Source organism: Leptonychotes weddellii, chromosome 14 (assembly GCF_054177405.1).
Source record: "Leptonychotes weddellii isolate Sample4059 chromosome 14, ASM5417740v2, whole genome shotgun sequence".
NCBI lineage: Eukaryota > Metazoa > Chordata > Mammalia > Carnivora > Phocidae > Leptonychotes > Leptonychotes weddellii.
This window is the reverse complement of record NC_138382.1, coordinates 13,564,534-13,581,017: the sequence shown is the minus strand read 5'-3', so window position 1 is coordinate 13,581,017 and position 16,484 is coordinate 13,564,534.

Below are 16,484 nucleotides of genomic sequence, written 5' to 3'. Positions count from 1 at the left end.
CTGTGTCATCTTTCTCAAATTAATTTTAGCATGGCTATAATAACTGCATTTCCCTTCATCCTCACTACCTTTCTCAGCTTAACAAAAAGACCAGATGTTACTAAATCAAGATCTTCTTCATAGTACAATGCTGTGGTCTCCTGGGTTTTAGGCTCATATGCACAGTCTTTCCATAGTCACATGCCCAGGGAATGGGGCTGTGTTTGGGGTTAGTAACTCCAAAGACATTAATTTTATTTAGCATTTTCTCAGCAATAGCTCTGCGTTCACTAATGGCACCTTAAGTCCCTCGAGATAGTCACATATTAAACCAGAAATAGACAAATTGTCACAATTGCAAAAGTGAGAGAAGATTTTAACTCTTGAGTAACCATTAGAATTTTTATCGGAGGGAATTATCTGATGTACAACTCAAAACTGTGATTTGAAATGGAACCAAAAGTAATTTAATAATTTTTTTGGGAATACACCAGCACTCTTGAACTTAATATACATACACACACACGCACACACACACGCACGCACACATGTAGTGCTTAAGTGTACCCTTTTTTGTTTATTAAGAAATTTTTGATCAAAATAATTAGATAAATGTGTGAAGTCATGCTTGTAATATAATTGACCCCAAATAAATATCAGTGGTTATTATTCATGGTAATCCCATCATTGACCTTGGTGTACATTAAAATTATGTCAATTAGAGAAAATGGTTAAGATTTTTTAGAGTTGAAAAACATATTTGATGTCATCTAAGTTCTATAGCCTCATGTAGAAAAAAAAATGAGTCCTAGAGAAGGCAAATGGTTAGAGAGGTCATAAATTTAAAGAAGACACAGGAGGCATTAATGAGCACTGTGGCCTGAAGATACAAGTTTGAATCTTTTGTCTGCTTTGTATTAGCTGTGTGTCTTTGGGCAAATTAGTGAGCCCTTTCTGTCTTCAATGTAAAATCAGAATATTAATACAGAACTCATTGAGTTGTTTGGAGGTCAAATGAAATAAGTTTTGTAGAATTATTTTATAAACTAGGGAAAACTGTAAAACATGCTTACTTTTGTGAAAGAAAGGAACTGATAACATTTATTGGGTCTATGTAACATTCCAGGAGCTCTTTTTGAGAGCTTAGCATAGCTGCACCATGTTTTGTGAAAGTTGCATTATTTTCTTATTTTTACAGTTGGGAAAACTGAGGCTTAGAACAGTAAGCATCTGGCCCAAGGTCACAGTGGATGTAGAAGGCCATGTCAAGCTTGGTTTCAGCTCATCTCCTCCTTTTATATTATCCTGCTCCAGATGATTCTCCTAACTTAAAGACTCCGTAGGTATTTTGATCCATTTCACTGGAGTACTCATTTCATTGGAATATCCATTTCGAAGACATTTTAGTAGGGCTGATAGAAAGGAGAAGTTTGGTGTTTAACTTATGTTGTCACTTAGAAAATAAATATTTTTTTGAACTAGTGAGACAGCTGTGGTAGGAGAAAGTGCCCAAGAGGACGTGGCCAGTTTTCTCCCTCACTGGACAGAGGCAGTTACGGTTGTTAAGGAATTAAGTGCTCCTGTCTGTAGCACAGTGCAAAACGTGTCCAAAGGGGCTTTTTGTTAATTCCAAACAAATGGATATTTTTCTTTGGTGGGTCTTTGTTTATCATGTGGGTTAAGTGACATCTGTATACATTAGGTGTTTTATGGCCTTGGTTCTGAAATTTTTACTCTTTGTATATATGTATGCGTGTGTGTGTGTGTATAAAATGAATGTTCTCAAACTGCAACATAGTCTTTCCCCTACCCCCTCAGAGGACATTTGGTAATTTGACATTTTGGTTGTCACAACCTAGGGATGGGACTGCTACTGGCATCTAGTGGATAGAGACCAGTGATGCTGCGTAAATATCCTATAATGCACAGGACAGCCCCCACAGCAGTGGAAAGTGTCAATAAAAATAATACTTTTCATTAGAATAGGGTTGCATTGTCTTCAAAACACTTGAACATGCATTATCTTATTGATCCCCACAAAATCACTGTGAGGTAGAAATGTTTCTCTAATTATAGATGATGGAATAGAGGTTTGAAGGGGATATGCTACTTGGCCATATGATTAGGAAATAGAAAGTGTTAGAGCATGGATATTTATCATCACTTTGCTCAGATCCTACTTTCCATGGTACCTTCCACCTGCTGGCGCTTCAATCATATGTGTTGGTTAGCTGACTAATTGTTAAAAACCTCAAGGACAATCGTCCATATTATTCCGTCCTATTTTTTACAAGAAATGTCAACTCATGCCCTTGGGCAGTATTTTTGTGTAAAACTCACATGCTTTTTCTATTTCCTATAAATATTGTTTTATTTCTATTTTCATGATTTTTCTGTAAATCTTAGGCCAGGTCAAAGTGTAAAAGTCTGAAATTGCCAGCTCGCAACAGGAAGCAGTCACCTTGTGTCCCGCCCCCTTTCAGCTGAAATATCAGGTACACTTAGGCAGAGGAGGCCAGGAGGAAGAACCAGCTTTTTTTTTGTCCTTTAGGCAGAGGAGGCCAGGAGGAAGAACAGCACATTTCAATGGCAGGTAAAGGACTACCTGGAAACAGAACTGGGAGTAGCGTACTTCAAAACAAAACCCAAACCGGCAATTACAACAAAAACAATAATATATATGGCTCTCTGCCAGGATTTCCACCCCAAAACTAATTTATTAAGGTGGTTTGTTAACACTGCACAACAATAGTAAGGCTGGCTTTGTTTTATATTTAGCTCAAGAAGCAATTAAAGACAAAAATAAAAAGAACACCCAAGCTGCACATGATGGACAAATCGCAAGATGTTCAACACATTTGTTTAGCAGACAGTAGCAACAACCCACCTGCAAATTTAAAACTTTCTCCATCCTTAGGTTGAAATTTTGTAAAGCGAAAGCAATCAGTTAATTTGGTCAATTCACTTGGAAAAAAATAAACCCATAGTTATATGGCAATATGTCAAAATATGTTCTGAGGGAGGAAAAAAAAAGCATACTCTCAAACTGATGATTTGGCTGAAATTTTCACTTTTTAATTGGTGCTTCTGTTCTGAGACAGGCTTTCTTTCTTTCTTTTCTTTTCTTTCTGTCCTTTTTTTCTAGAAATCTTTATCTCTTTCCATGTTTATAGCTTCATTTTACTCTCACATTTTATCTCACAAAAATATTCTATTACTGCTACCAGCTAGTACATTTATCCCTTTTTCTGTCTTATGTTTTAAGTGTGCATTGAAAACTTTTCTATAAGTTGAGGTTGCAATTAACTGTGTATATTTACTGTGAGTAGTTGATATTTAACATTGAAATATTGAACAGAAGATGAGAAGCAGATTTGGGATCAACATGGGAGATCATGAGTCCAAATTTATTTTTTAATCTCAACTTTAGTTTTGTACTTTCTCAGTATTTACAAATATATAGGAGAAAATCGGATTTTTTGGAAACTGTCAAAACAACATTATCTTAAATAACTAAAAAAATAAAAAAGTTTAGTGCTGCTCTGGCATAAGGTGAATGAAAATACTCCCTCTCCCTCTTAGTCTTGCCTCTTACGGCCTAATTATTTTAAACAACAACAACAACAACAACAAAACCCTTGGGATGCCTGGGTGGCTCAGTGGATTAAGCATCTGCCTTCGGCTCAGGTCATGATCCTGGGGTCCTGGGATCGAGTCCCACATCAGGCTCCCTGCTCAGTGGGGAGTCTGCTTCTTCTTTCCTTGTCTCTACCCGCCCACTCATGCTCGTGTGCTCTCTCTCTCTCTCACATAAATAAATAAAATCTTTAAAAAAAACCCTCAAAAAACAACAAAAAAATCAACCCTCCGCTTTGGTTTGAATAAATCAGTGGCATTTGATGAAAAGTATTCAACATGGTGAAATAATGCTGTTAGAAAGTAAATAAGTAAATAAGCCAAAGTTTCTGCACTGTTATTTTAAAGCTCAAGAAGTACTTCTTTGGAGAACATCTTAATCCGAACTGGTTTTTAGCTGAACGGCGTTTCTTCCTCTCTCCTCCTCTTCCCTCCATCTGCAAATCACTTGAGCGCTTTCAAGGAAGGACCCCTTCCTTCAACTCACATATGGGCTCCTACAACCTTCCTCCATAAGGGATATTTTTCCATCGAGGTTCTTTTATAAGGGTAAGGAAATCTGAGATCACACTTTATTCTCATTTTATATACTCCATTACACTTTAAACTACATTACATAAAAAGACATGAAAATAATTTCAGTGAGCTGGAGTGGGGGAAGTATTTCCCAGTGACTTGAGTGATGACTCTCATCCTACCTCGTTGAGCATGGTTGACATGATGCTGTCTCAGTACCCACCAATCAGATAAAACCGTCGGATTGTGCCCGGTAGCATCCCTCTCATGCCCATTCCACTCTTGCCTGCTTTCCAGCAGTTGACTGTAACATCACCTCTTTGCAACAGGGGTCAGGCCAGCGGATGTGTGCTGCTTGAGTGCCGAGGGGCAGAGCAGCGGCGCCTCCTGGGTGCCGAGGGGCAGAGCAGCGGCGCCTCCTGGGTAGTGACCTTGTCACGTGACATGCTGCACAGCTGTGGGATGCTAGGAAACCGCCAAGGCCGGCCAACCCAGCACGCAGTCTTCGGGATGGCCTGATTTGTTTTTTTTTTTTTTAAAGATTTTATTTATTTATTTGAGAGAGAGAATGAGAGAGAGCATGAGAGGGAAGAGGGTCAGAGGGAGAAGCAGACCCCCGCTGAGCAGGGAGCCCGATGCGGGACTCGATCCTGGGACTCCAGGATCATGACCGGAGCCGAAGGCAGTCGCTTAACCAACTGAGCCACCCAGGCGCCCCTGATTTGTTTTGATCAAAGAATCAAGATGGCTTGCAGACTAAGAGAAGAGCTTCAACCCGAAGGATAGTCTTTCTGTAAACATCCTATTATAGACACATCCTATGCCTGTTTTTTCTCATACATGTGAAAAAATAGATAGATAGATGATAGATAGTTGTCTTCTCACCGCCAGTTTTTTAAATACAAAAGAAGATACTACATCAATATCTGTACTTATCAATGGCTTTCACTTTCCCTGAGGCACTTAAAGGGTTTGGCAAGTTCTGGACTACTTATCCTTCCAAATCTTACGTATGTATAGTGTGGCAAACAGAGCTGTTGGCTCTTTTGGAGACCTAGGAAAAATTATGACTTTTTCCTAGATCAAAAAATGGATATATTTCATGCTTCAAAATTTTTTTTTTTTAAAGATTCTATTTATTTATTTGACAGAGAGAGAGATAGTGAGAGCAGAACACAAGCAGGGGGAGTGGGAGAGGGAGAAGCAGGCTTCCCGCCGAGCAGGAAGCCCGATGCGGGGCTCAATCCCAGGACCCTGGGATCATGACCTGAGCCGAAGGCAGATGCCCAACGACTGAGCCACCCAGGCGCCCTCATGCTTCAAATTTACAACTAATTTTTTCATCAAAAGTTTTCAAGAGGGGCGCCTGGGTAGCTCAGTTGGTTAAGCAACTGCTTTCGGTTTGGGTCATGATCCTGGACTTCCAGGATCGAATCCCCTCTTTGGGCTCCCAGCTCAGCAGGGAGTCCGCTTCTCCCTCTGACCCTCTCCCCTCTCATGCTCTCTCTCACTCTCTCTCTCTCAAATGGATGAATAAAATCTTAAAAAAAAAGTTTTCAAGAAATAAAGAATTAAAGGAGGAAAAGAAAAGAAAATAACTTTTTCTAGTGAACAAAAGACTAAACATAAGCTTGAGAAAGTAAAAATCCCATGGAAGACAGAACTCTAAACACACTTTTAGCTTTATTTTCCCTCCTTTTGTTTGCAATGTTATACAACCTTTTCAAAAAATTTTTTTTCAGGTTTATAGGATTTAACTATTTCCCTTCTAAGATACCTGTGTAAGGATCTTCCTCCCACCCTGTCGTCCTTGTTCCTTTCTTTCTTGCTTCCTTTTTTAAAATCAATTTTGATGACCTTCTATATTTATCTTGAATTCGAAATAAGGCAACTCAATTTGCATGTGATATCTTTGAGATAGTGAAGAGAGGACTGAGGAAAACACTATTTTCTGTGTCTTGAGTTTAAACAATTCAATTTAAATATTAACAGCTTCAAATTCACAATGTAATAATCATTTTCTTTCAGTTTTTTAAAAAAAGTCTTTGCTCAGTTGTATAATGGGTTAATTTCCTTATCTGAATTCTAACCCATTCCATTGTTCTTCTGTTTTGTGGCCATTTACTAAGTGATAACTTCCTACCTGCCTTGTCTTTGTCACCTTCAGGATGCAGAACACCTTCTCTTAAAACAACTGGAGTTTTCTTCCTAACTTCCAAATGCCACCATTTGGGGGGAAAAATGTATTCTCCAAGTTGGCAATATCTGTATTAATCTTGAACTTCTTCCAGGTTTTATTCAAAGTGCTTACTTTTAGTGTTTTGATATTTAATGTTATATGAATCCATAGAAGCCGACCGAAAAGACAAATGCGGGTAAGGTATGTGGTGCTATGGGTGAAAGGCTAGGCCTTGATTTGGAAAATGACTTTAAATTAAGCCTCAGTCTCAGTTGGTTCCCCATTATTTTGTTCCATTAATGTGGTTTTAGAGAAAACTTTCAAACACCGACCCTTGTAAAGTCTTCCACAGCCACTAGATTGTCTCCTTAACAGAAAATGAGAGAAGAAAAAAGTCAGGAAGAGCAAGCATTACCTGAGCCTTGTACTGCACTGATCAGAACCAGGCTCTAAGTCAGTGATTGTAAAACTTGCCAGAATAACCCAATCACTCATTTTTGCAGAATGCTAATCTTCAAAATCAGGGTCAAGAACAGCAAGAGGTTTAAAGACATGTCCTCATAATGAGAGTCAGCACTGAGGCTTGTCTACATTTCTCTGACACCAGTCACAGAAAACATTGTTACTCTAGAAGTCACTTTAATATCAGGAATTTTGAAGAGGTATTTCATCGTGATGCTTTTCTCCAGTTACTTCCATCTGCTTCTAATTTTTAACTGGATCAACTTAATAAAGAGCTTCTTCCAGTAATGATACTTTCACTACTCTGCTTTTCTTTGTGGAGAACAGGAGTATTAATTGTATGAACAGTCAGTGTGCCTATAGGTTTCTTTAGCGCATGCCTTTTCTTTTTGTCATATTAATCACACAGAAATTATGTTGAGAAGGAGGAAGGTCAGTCTAGAAAAGCATCGGCTGTCAATAAATACATAATCACCCAAAATAGAAATAGAATCAACCCGGAATTTTTAGTGTGGATATTGTTTAAAAATTAGCACTTTTGTCATCAGTTAACAGAATAGTTAATTTATTTGTTGGGGGGGGAGTAGGGCACAACATGATTAATTAGCTTAATGTATGTGTGCTAAATGCAAATACAGAGACAGCAGTGCCAAATTATGCATGCTTCGTGTTCACTGGGTTGAGCAGGAAAATACAGTCTGGAAGCACACAGATTTCTACTGAGTCCTTTCTTTATTCTCTAGGGACTAATTCTCATATCAACCACACAGCATTTTATTTTTATCATTGAAACTGGGAAACAAGCTGGCAAAATTTTCTGAATTTTAATTAAGCTGTTTAAAAACATTTCCTCACAGCCCACTTTAAATGTATTAATATTAGAGCAATATTTGCCTAAAACGTATAGTATATTTAAATGATATTAGTTGGGTGGCACTGTAATAACTATTCTTCCCTTACATTAAAAAATAATTTTAAAAAGGTAAAAACAGCAGCAATAACACTATATATATGCAGGGGAAAAATGCACTTCTTGTTACTGAGGTGAGTCAAAAGAAAACACTGGTGACATTTAAGAAAACAGGATTTCATATACTCTACATAATTAAAGTAATTGGAAAGAAGTGTCCAAGTTGGGAGCATAGCAGGAACACAACACAGTGTTTTTCTAGGAACTGAGGTGTATTTTGGGTTGGGGGTTGATATACTAACAAAAGTATAGCCTATTAATTCTAATCCTAATGTGTTTTAAGGCCTGACTCTACTCTGGTGTGTTACACCGCAATTCTGGATTTATTACTACTACATAATTGTAATTATAGTCATTTTGTACTATTACCTTTGCTTTCAGTGCCTCCTTTTCTCTCTGCCTCTCTCTTAAAACCTCCCTCAGAGGCATTAAAGCAAGGGAGCTAATAAAAAAAAATGACTGGATGCTGTAACACGATGCCACCTGACAGGTCTGAAAGCCTCGGTCACACATAGACCACTGGACTCTGTGGCTTTTCTGATATGCAATGACTATGACAGTTTGTCCTGAGTTACCTTGAACTAGAAAATTTTAAATACATATTAGTTTGCTGACGAACTGAAGGAATGGAAAAAGCAGTTCATTGTTTCATGAACGTTATGTTTGTGGAACCCCATTTAAAAGAAAGGAAATTCTTCCCTGATATATGGGAGTTATCTACAAATAATGTATAAATATATATCAGTCAGGAGGTGTAGAGTCAAATGGAAAAGCTTGTGACGGCCTCTGCCAAAGATTCTTAATGCAAAGCATAGGAGTCTTCCTGTAATGTCATAATTATCAGCTGGAAGCCCTCCATACAAAATGTAAAAATAACCATGTGCCATCTGGTAATTGGTTTTCCTGGCAAATACATATGCAAAAGGGAATCAAGAGCGACAACAAAATTGAAAATCCAGTGCACAGGAATGCTGTGTGACGGCCGGAGTTTTAATAAACCACTTGCTGTGAAATCAGTTTTACGATCCCATAGCATGATAATATAAAGCGTTATAAGGTATATACTTAAGCATGAAAGTGCCCTTCTGTTTATGGATATGGGCAAAGCTCTCCCACTTAATATTTGGGCTTCCCTTACTGAGAAGCATCGTTCTTGGAAGATTTTACCTGTAGTTAAATAGTAACTAGTGAAAGGGAGCTAAAATCACCATGACACTTAGCCACAGCTGAAGTTTATTTCCCTAGGTTTATTTCTCATGACAGAGTTTATGGCTACACGGTTTTCTCTCACGAAGAAGTGGGAGTCCTTTTACAGTGTAGCACCTAGATTTTCACATTGGTGTTAATGGTTGGGGGAAGAAAAAACAGGTCTTTCATTGTGAAATTGTTCAATTCTATATTGAAATCCTTAGTAATTACTTTGACATAAAGGGTTGTCTCAGTCTTTTGGGTAGCTTCAAATTCATGACTGGCATCATTCAGCAAAAATCTTCATCATTTACACCATTAGGATCAATGGCAGCACTGGACTGTGGCCCGTAAGGTCTCTTCCTTTACATATCTCAAAGCACTTCTTAGTAGCTGTTTAATTCAGTTCTGTTCAAATCCTTTTGGGGAGCAAGGAGATACGGCTTTCCAGTGAATGCCTTATGAAATGCAAAGTTTGTTTTCTCTCTCCCTGTTCTCTCGTCCCGAGAGAGTGCCTCACTGTTGTCTGTCCTTACCAACAGAGGACAGGAGGCCTGATTTTACTTTTTGAGAAACTGAGGGAACAGGAGGCCAAATAACTTGCCCGGTGATGCAGAGGTGATAACATACAACTTAGTAGCTGTAGATGAACCAAACTCTCGCCCCATGGCGCAGAAGAGGGGGTGTGAATTTCTGTTATGATGTAATGTTTAAGAGGTGTGTCCTTTGGGGAGTGCGGTGTCAGCCCCACCACTATTAACTCTGTGACCTTGGGCAATTTCCTTTAGTCTCTAAGCCTATTCATCTTTATCTGCAAACTATTGATAATTGTAGTACAGTAGCTTTGGAAATGAGGCAGTGTACAGTAATGATCAAGAGCATCATGCTGAGAGGAATACTGAGTGTAATATTCAACACTTACTGCTTTGTCATCTTGGACAAGTTAATCAGTAGCCTTCTGCCTCAGTTTCTTACTTTGTAAAATGGGATATCGGAAGTGAAAACCTTGAGCAGTTTTTGGGAGTTAGGTGTAGATTGCTTAGGAGACTGTCTAACACTTCACATGACCTCTGGACAAACTATTGCTATTGTTACCATGCTCTTACAATGATGTGCTAAGGTGCTAAGATGAGTAAATAGAGTAAAAATTGAGTACTGTGAAATTATCTTTTAAAATGCATTAAATTGTCTAGGAAGTACGGTATGCATGCTTCGTGCATCCAGCTCTGTGCAAGAGAAGCTATACACAAACGTATGGAGAAAATTTGGCATAGAAGAGGGCATCTATGGAAACTATTACTTTATCTTAAATTCTATAAAAGAGGGGAAAGAAAAAATAAAGACCACACATCTGACAGAGTGTTGAGTGCCACAGATGATGTTAAGTTAAATGCATGAATGATGGTAACCCACTGTTCTTACCACATAGAGGTGATTTAAGAATTAAATGAAATAATATCGGTAGTGCCTATTGCTAGTGCCTGGCATGTTGAAAGCATTAATGAAATTCTGGTCATTGTTCATAGCATCCTCATTATTATTTGTATTTAGTTACATTTCAGTGTTGATAACTTTTCCTAGGTGAATTATCATTCAAAAGTCAGATCCCACCGTTAAAGCTGTCTTTAAGGAAGCACTGGGATTGCCTTCTGCTGGCTTCCAGAGGCAGCAATTGCCATCCCTTTTTCTAAACCATCTGGTAGTAGCCATAGGGAACAGCATGAAGTGAGGCTTCATGGAGGCATCTTTCCTGCTTGGGGAATTTCCTGCTTTCCTATCTTCACACAAGTGAGAAAATGTCTATGGTCCATTGTGGGACAAGAAGAGACTTTTCTTGCTATTCATTCTTTCTATTTCAATGTCTTGCCATGGTGCCGTATTTAAGCTCCAGTGATAAATTGTCCTCCAAGTCATACTTTGATCATGAATCTAAGGTAGGAAGTGACAACTTCAATCTGCTTGTTGAAGCTGTTTCTGTTGTATCAATAGAAATGCAAAAAAAAAAAATGCATTTGCACATTTCGATATAGACAAGGACAAGGGACACACCTAATCCCTTGGTGGCTTAACCTCACACCAATGCATAGAGTTTCCATATTCCTGTATATGTTGTTAACGCGCCAGAAACTTCATTATCACTGAATTTTTACTAAACTTGATGTACTTCTTCAAGTTTTATTATGCTTCTCTACTTCCTAAGTGCTTTATTCAATACAGATTACTTTCTTTTCAAATTCAACACATAGTATACCAAATTTAATATTTGTTTCTTGAGACGAGCACAGTAAGTGGTGATATATGAAAGATGATTATCTCCTAGCCAGTTCTGTGCATCTCTCCCAACTCTCCTCAGAGGCAAACACATTCCTCAGCAGTATTACAGACAGAACTACACAAACATGGTCACTGAGGTTGATTTGTAGGGAAAATGAAGGGAGCTTGTTGTTATAAAGTGAGAAAGACTTCTGGCTACTATTCAGTTTTTCTTAGGCATCTGACACTGTTAGCCTGTTTGGTGGGAAATAATTCCAGTTCATCTGCTTAGCAATAACAAAAAGCCCCAATCACTAGAGGGAAGAGGAAATAAGATTTAGATTTTTCAGCATTATAAATCCATATGAAGCTCTGCTGGCACAGGCTTTAACTTACTTATGGTTCTATCCTCAGAATATGATTGTTTAACTGAGATCTGTGAGTAACAAAATGCACAGAATTTTTAATTTTATTTTAAACATTGCAAATTTTGTTTTAGAAGAGGAGACAACAAAAATATTTTTCAGTGTTTAAATATTAATTCACTGTTTTTTTTAGAAGATGGAAAATGTTAACCATTTTGTGTTTTGTAATACAATGATTCCTATTTTGTGCATCAGACTTCATTTATACTATCATATGAATGAGCCAAATTAGATGGTCACCAAGAATTGTGACAGTTACACGAAAAGTTTATTTTATATGACAAAACATTTTGGGACAATGCAAGGACTGTTACTCTAGAACCAAGAATGAATCACTTTATTGAAGAACTTCTCTTGAGGCCTTTCAGCTCTACTCATGAATATTGAAAGAACAATACAGGCTGATGATATAAATAACCATGCAGTATATTTATTTTCCCAGAAGTGGCTTTCTATGACAGAATATAAGAATTTGCCTTCTTGGGGGTGCCTGGCTGGCTCAGTCGGTTAAATGTCTGGCTCTTGATCTCAGCTCAGATCTTGATCTCAGGGTCGGGAGTTCAAGCCATGTGTTGGGCTCCGCGCTGGGCATGGAGCCTACTTTAAAGAATTTGTATTCTTAAAATTAGTGAAACTGTTTTTCATAGGATATATTTAAACTCTCATTTTCACTATAAGGACAATACTCTGGTACCACTATTATTTTTAACAGAAACATTTGTACTTCTGATTATCAATATTCTTTTGGTATCCTCTCTTTTGACATAAGTCAAAGTGATTATAAAAACTATAATGAAAATAAAAGAATAAGTTATATTCATTGAACATTTATAATATTCTTAGCACTATGGCTAGCTTATTATAATCTCTTATTCTTATTGCTCAAAATGAAAAAAAAGTGTCTTATTTGCTTTTCTATAAATCATCTTTCTGCTAAGGTACGAAATATACTTGTCTGTTCAGTATATTTATTTTTTGAAATAATTTAGTTCAGTAAATATTTTAAAATAAAACAAACACATAAAAACTCCATGAACCTTCACACTATTACCATTCATTTTTGTACCAGTGAATAAGTCACAATATTGAACTGGGTAAATTGAATAAAAGGACAAAATTGAAAGATCAAGAAAATAAATAATGTATTTTTTAAATTCATTTAAAACAAGATAAATCTGGGGAGTGGTTTACTGGTTTACTTAATGACTGGTATCTCCATTTTCTCCAATCTAAATGAAGCTATAGATTTATATGTAGGAGTATTGTGTAGAATAGTAAGCACTTGGTTTGATGCATTAGATTTATTGAGGTATAAGGCATATAAATAAATAGTTAGAACTGCCATAAAAGCAGAAATTGGAATTCTTTTGTTTAATTTATTTTTTTTTAAACTAAAAACAACAGTAACAGTGGCGTAAACAAAACAATTTACCCACTTCTGCCATCACCCAAACCCATCTCTGGCATCTACCAATCTGTTCTCTGGATCTGTGAGCTTGTTTTTTGTTTGTTTGTTTTGTTTTGATTCCACATATAGGAGAGATCATATGGCATTTGTCTTTATATGACTTATTTAACTTTTAGCAAATGCCTTTAGGTCCATCCATGTTGTTGCAAATTTTTTACGGCTGTTTTTATATATATGTATATATATCACAGTTTCTCATTCATTCATCTGTTGATCATTACGTAGGTTGTTTCCATAACTTGGCTATTGAAAATAATGCAATGACCATGGAGGTGTATATATCTTTTTGAGTTAGAGTTTTCTCTTTCTCTTTCTGTCTTTCTCTCTCTCTCTCTTTTTTTTTTTGTAATTACCCAAAAGTGGAATTGCTGAGTCATATGGTAGTTTTCTTTGAGGAACCTCCATACTTCTTACATAATGGGTGCACCAATTTACATTTTCTTTTCTTTTTTTTTTTTTTACCAATTTACATTTTCATTAACAATGTACAAATGTGCTTTTTTCTCCACAGTCTTGCCAGCATTGGGGGTCTCTTATCTTTTTGATAATAGCCATTCTAACAGGTATGATGTGATATCTCACTATGATTTTGATTTGCATTTCTCTGATGATTAATAATGTTGGGCATATTTTCATGTATCTGTTGGCCATCTGTATGTTTTCTTTGGAAAAATGTCTATTCAGATCTTCTGTCCATTTTCAATAAGATTGTTCCTTTTTTTTTTTTTTGCTATTGAGTTGTATGAATTCTTTATATAATTTGGATATTGGTTTCTTAACAGATATAGGACTTACAAATATTTTCTCCCATTTAGTAAGTTGCCTTTTCAGTTTATTGTTGGTTTCCTTTGCTGTGCAGAAGCTTTTTAAATTTGTAGTCCCACTTGTTTATTTGTGTTTTTATAGCTTTTGCTTTTACTGTCAGATTAAAAAAGGTCATCACCAAGACCTATGTCATGGAGCTTACAGCCTATGTTTTCTTCTAAGAGTTTTATGATTTCAAGTCTTATGTTCAAGTCTTCAATCAGTTTGAGTCAATTTTGATGGATGGTGTAAGATAGCTGGCAAGTTTCATTCTTTTGCATGTGGCAATTCAGTTTTCCAGTATCATTTATTGAAGAAAATTTCTTTTCTTCATTGTGTATTTTTAGCTCCTTGTCATAAATTAATTGAATATAAATGCGTGGATTTATTTCTGGGCTTCCTATTCTGTTCCATTGATCTCTGTGTGTGTCTGTTTTTATGCCAATACCATGCTGTTTTAATTACTATAGATTTGTAATGTAATTTAAAATCAGGGAACATAATGCATCTAGCTTTGTTCTTCTTTGTCAAGATTGCCTTGGCTATTTGGGGTATTTTGTGGTTCCATACAAATTTTAGGACCGTTTGTTTTATTTATATGAAAAATGTCATTGGAATTTTGATAGAGATTGCATTGAAGATGCATATTGCTTTGGGCAGTATGGATATTTTAACAGTATTAATTCTTCCAATTCCATAAGCATGCAATATATTTCCATTTATTTGTGTCTTCTTCAGTTTCTTTCATTAATGTCTTTTATTTGTCAGTATCCAGTTCTTTCACCTTCTTGGTTATTATTAGGTATTTTATTATTTTTGATGCAGTTGTAAATGGGGTTATTTTCTTAATTTCTCTTCCTGATATTTTCTTTTAGTGTTTAGAACCAGAATGTATTTTTGCATATTTATTTTGTATCTTGCATCTTTATGGAACTCATTTACTAACGGTGCTTTTATGGAGTCTTTAGGGTTCTCTTTATATATATAATATCATGTTATCTGCAAATAGTACAGTTTTACTTCTTCCTTTCCAATTTGGCTGCCCTTTATTCTTTTTGTTGCCTAAATGCTCTGGCTAAGACTTCCAATATTATGTTAAATAAAAGTGGTGAGAGTGGACATCCTTATTTTATTCCTGATCTTAGAGGAAAAGCTTTCAGCTTTTCACCATTGAGTATGATGTTAGCTGTGGGCTTGCCATATATAGTCTTTATTATATTGAGATATGTTTTTTCTATACCTGCTTGTTGAGAGTTTTTTTATCATAAATAGATGCTGAATTTTGTCAAATGCATTTTCTATATCTATTGAGACAATCATACGATTTTTAGCTTTCATTTTATTAATGTAGTGTATTGCATTGACTAATTTGCAGATATTGAATCGTCCTTGCATCCCTGGAATGAATCCTACTTGATCATGGTGTATTATGCTTTTAATGTATTTTTGAATTTGGCTTGCTAATATTTTGTTGAGGATTTTTGCATCTGAGTTCATCAGGGGTATTGGCCTGTGAGTTTCTTTCTTTCTTTCTTTCTTTTTTAAGATTTTATTTATTTATTTATTTATTTATGAGAGAGAGAGTGAGTGCAAGTGGTGGGGAGGAGCAGAGGGAGAAGGAGAAGCTGACTCCGCATTGAGCTCTCAACACGAAGCTCCATCTCACCACCTGAGATCATGACCTGAGCAGGAATCAGGAGTTGGATGCTTAACTGACTGATGGCCTGTGATTTTCTTTTCTTGTGGCATCCTTGTGTGGATAATGCTGGCTTCATAAAATGAGTTGGAAATGTTCCCTCCTCTTCTATTTTTTGGAAGAGTCTGAGAAGGATGGTATTAATTCTTTTTTAAATGTTTGATAGCATCCACCAGTGAAATCTTTTGGTCCTGGACTTTTGTTTGTTAGGAGGTTTTTGATTACTGATTCAATCTTTTTACTAGTAATTAGTCTGTTCAAACTTTCTATTTCATCATGATTCAGTCTTGGTAGGTTGCATGTTTCTAGGAATTTATCCATTTCATCTAGGTTGTTCAATTTGTTGCCATATTTCTACGTAGACTTATGTATAGGGATATTGTGTTCAATGGTAAACACTAGAGTTGTTGCTTTACGTTTCTTAAGGGATAAACAACACACAAATAATAGGAACTGTCATATAAAAGCAGAACTTTGGAATTCTTTCAAATACATGTAAACAAGTCCGTATATAAATGCAAGCTTTTTTAAAGAGGTGTTTTGGGGAGTTTGGTATATGTAATCATGTGAATTATGGTAATTTTAGGGATGAAACTGAAAAGGACATTACTTCTTAATATGCTCCTTATTTCTAATCCAGCTAACTGTCTGAAGATGGTTACATTTATTGAAATATGCCACAGATTGATGTACCAATGACCACTTCTTTCTATTTAAGTAACAGATGGAATATTGGGATTGAAACCAGACCTCGGCATTCTGTTTTCATATGATAATGCCTAGTATTTATTTATAAAATAGGACAACAAACCATTCCAGTAAGCTACTTGCAGGCATCATGAATATGAAATTAAATTGCCATGAGGGAATGGAAGGTCAGAGAAGGGCAAGGTGTAGTACAATATTTA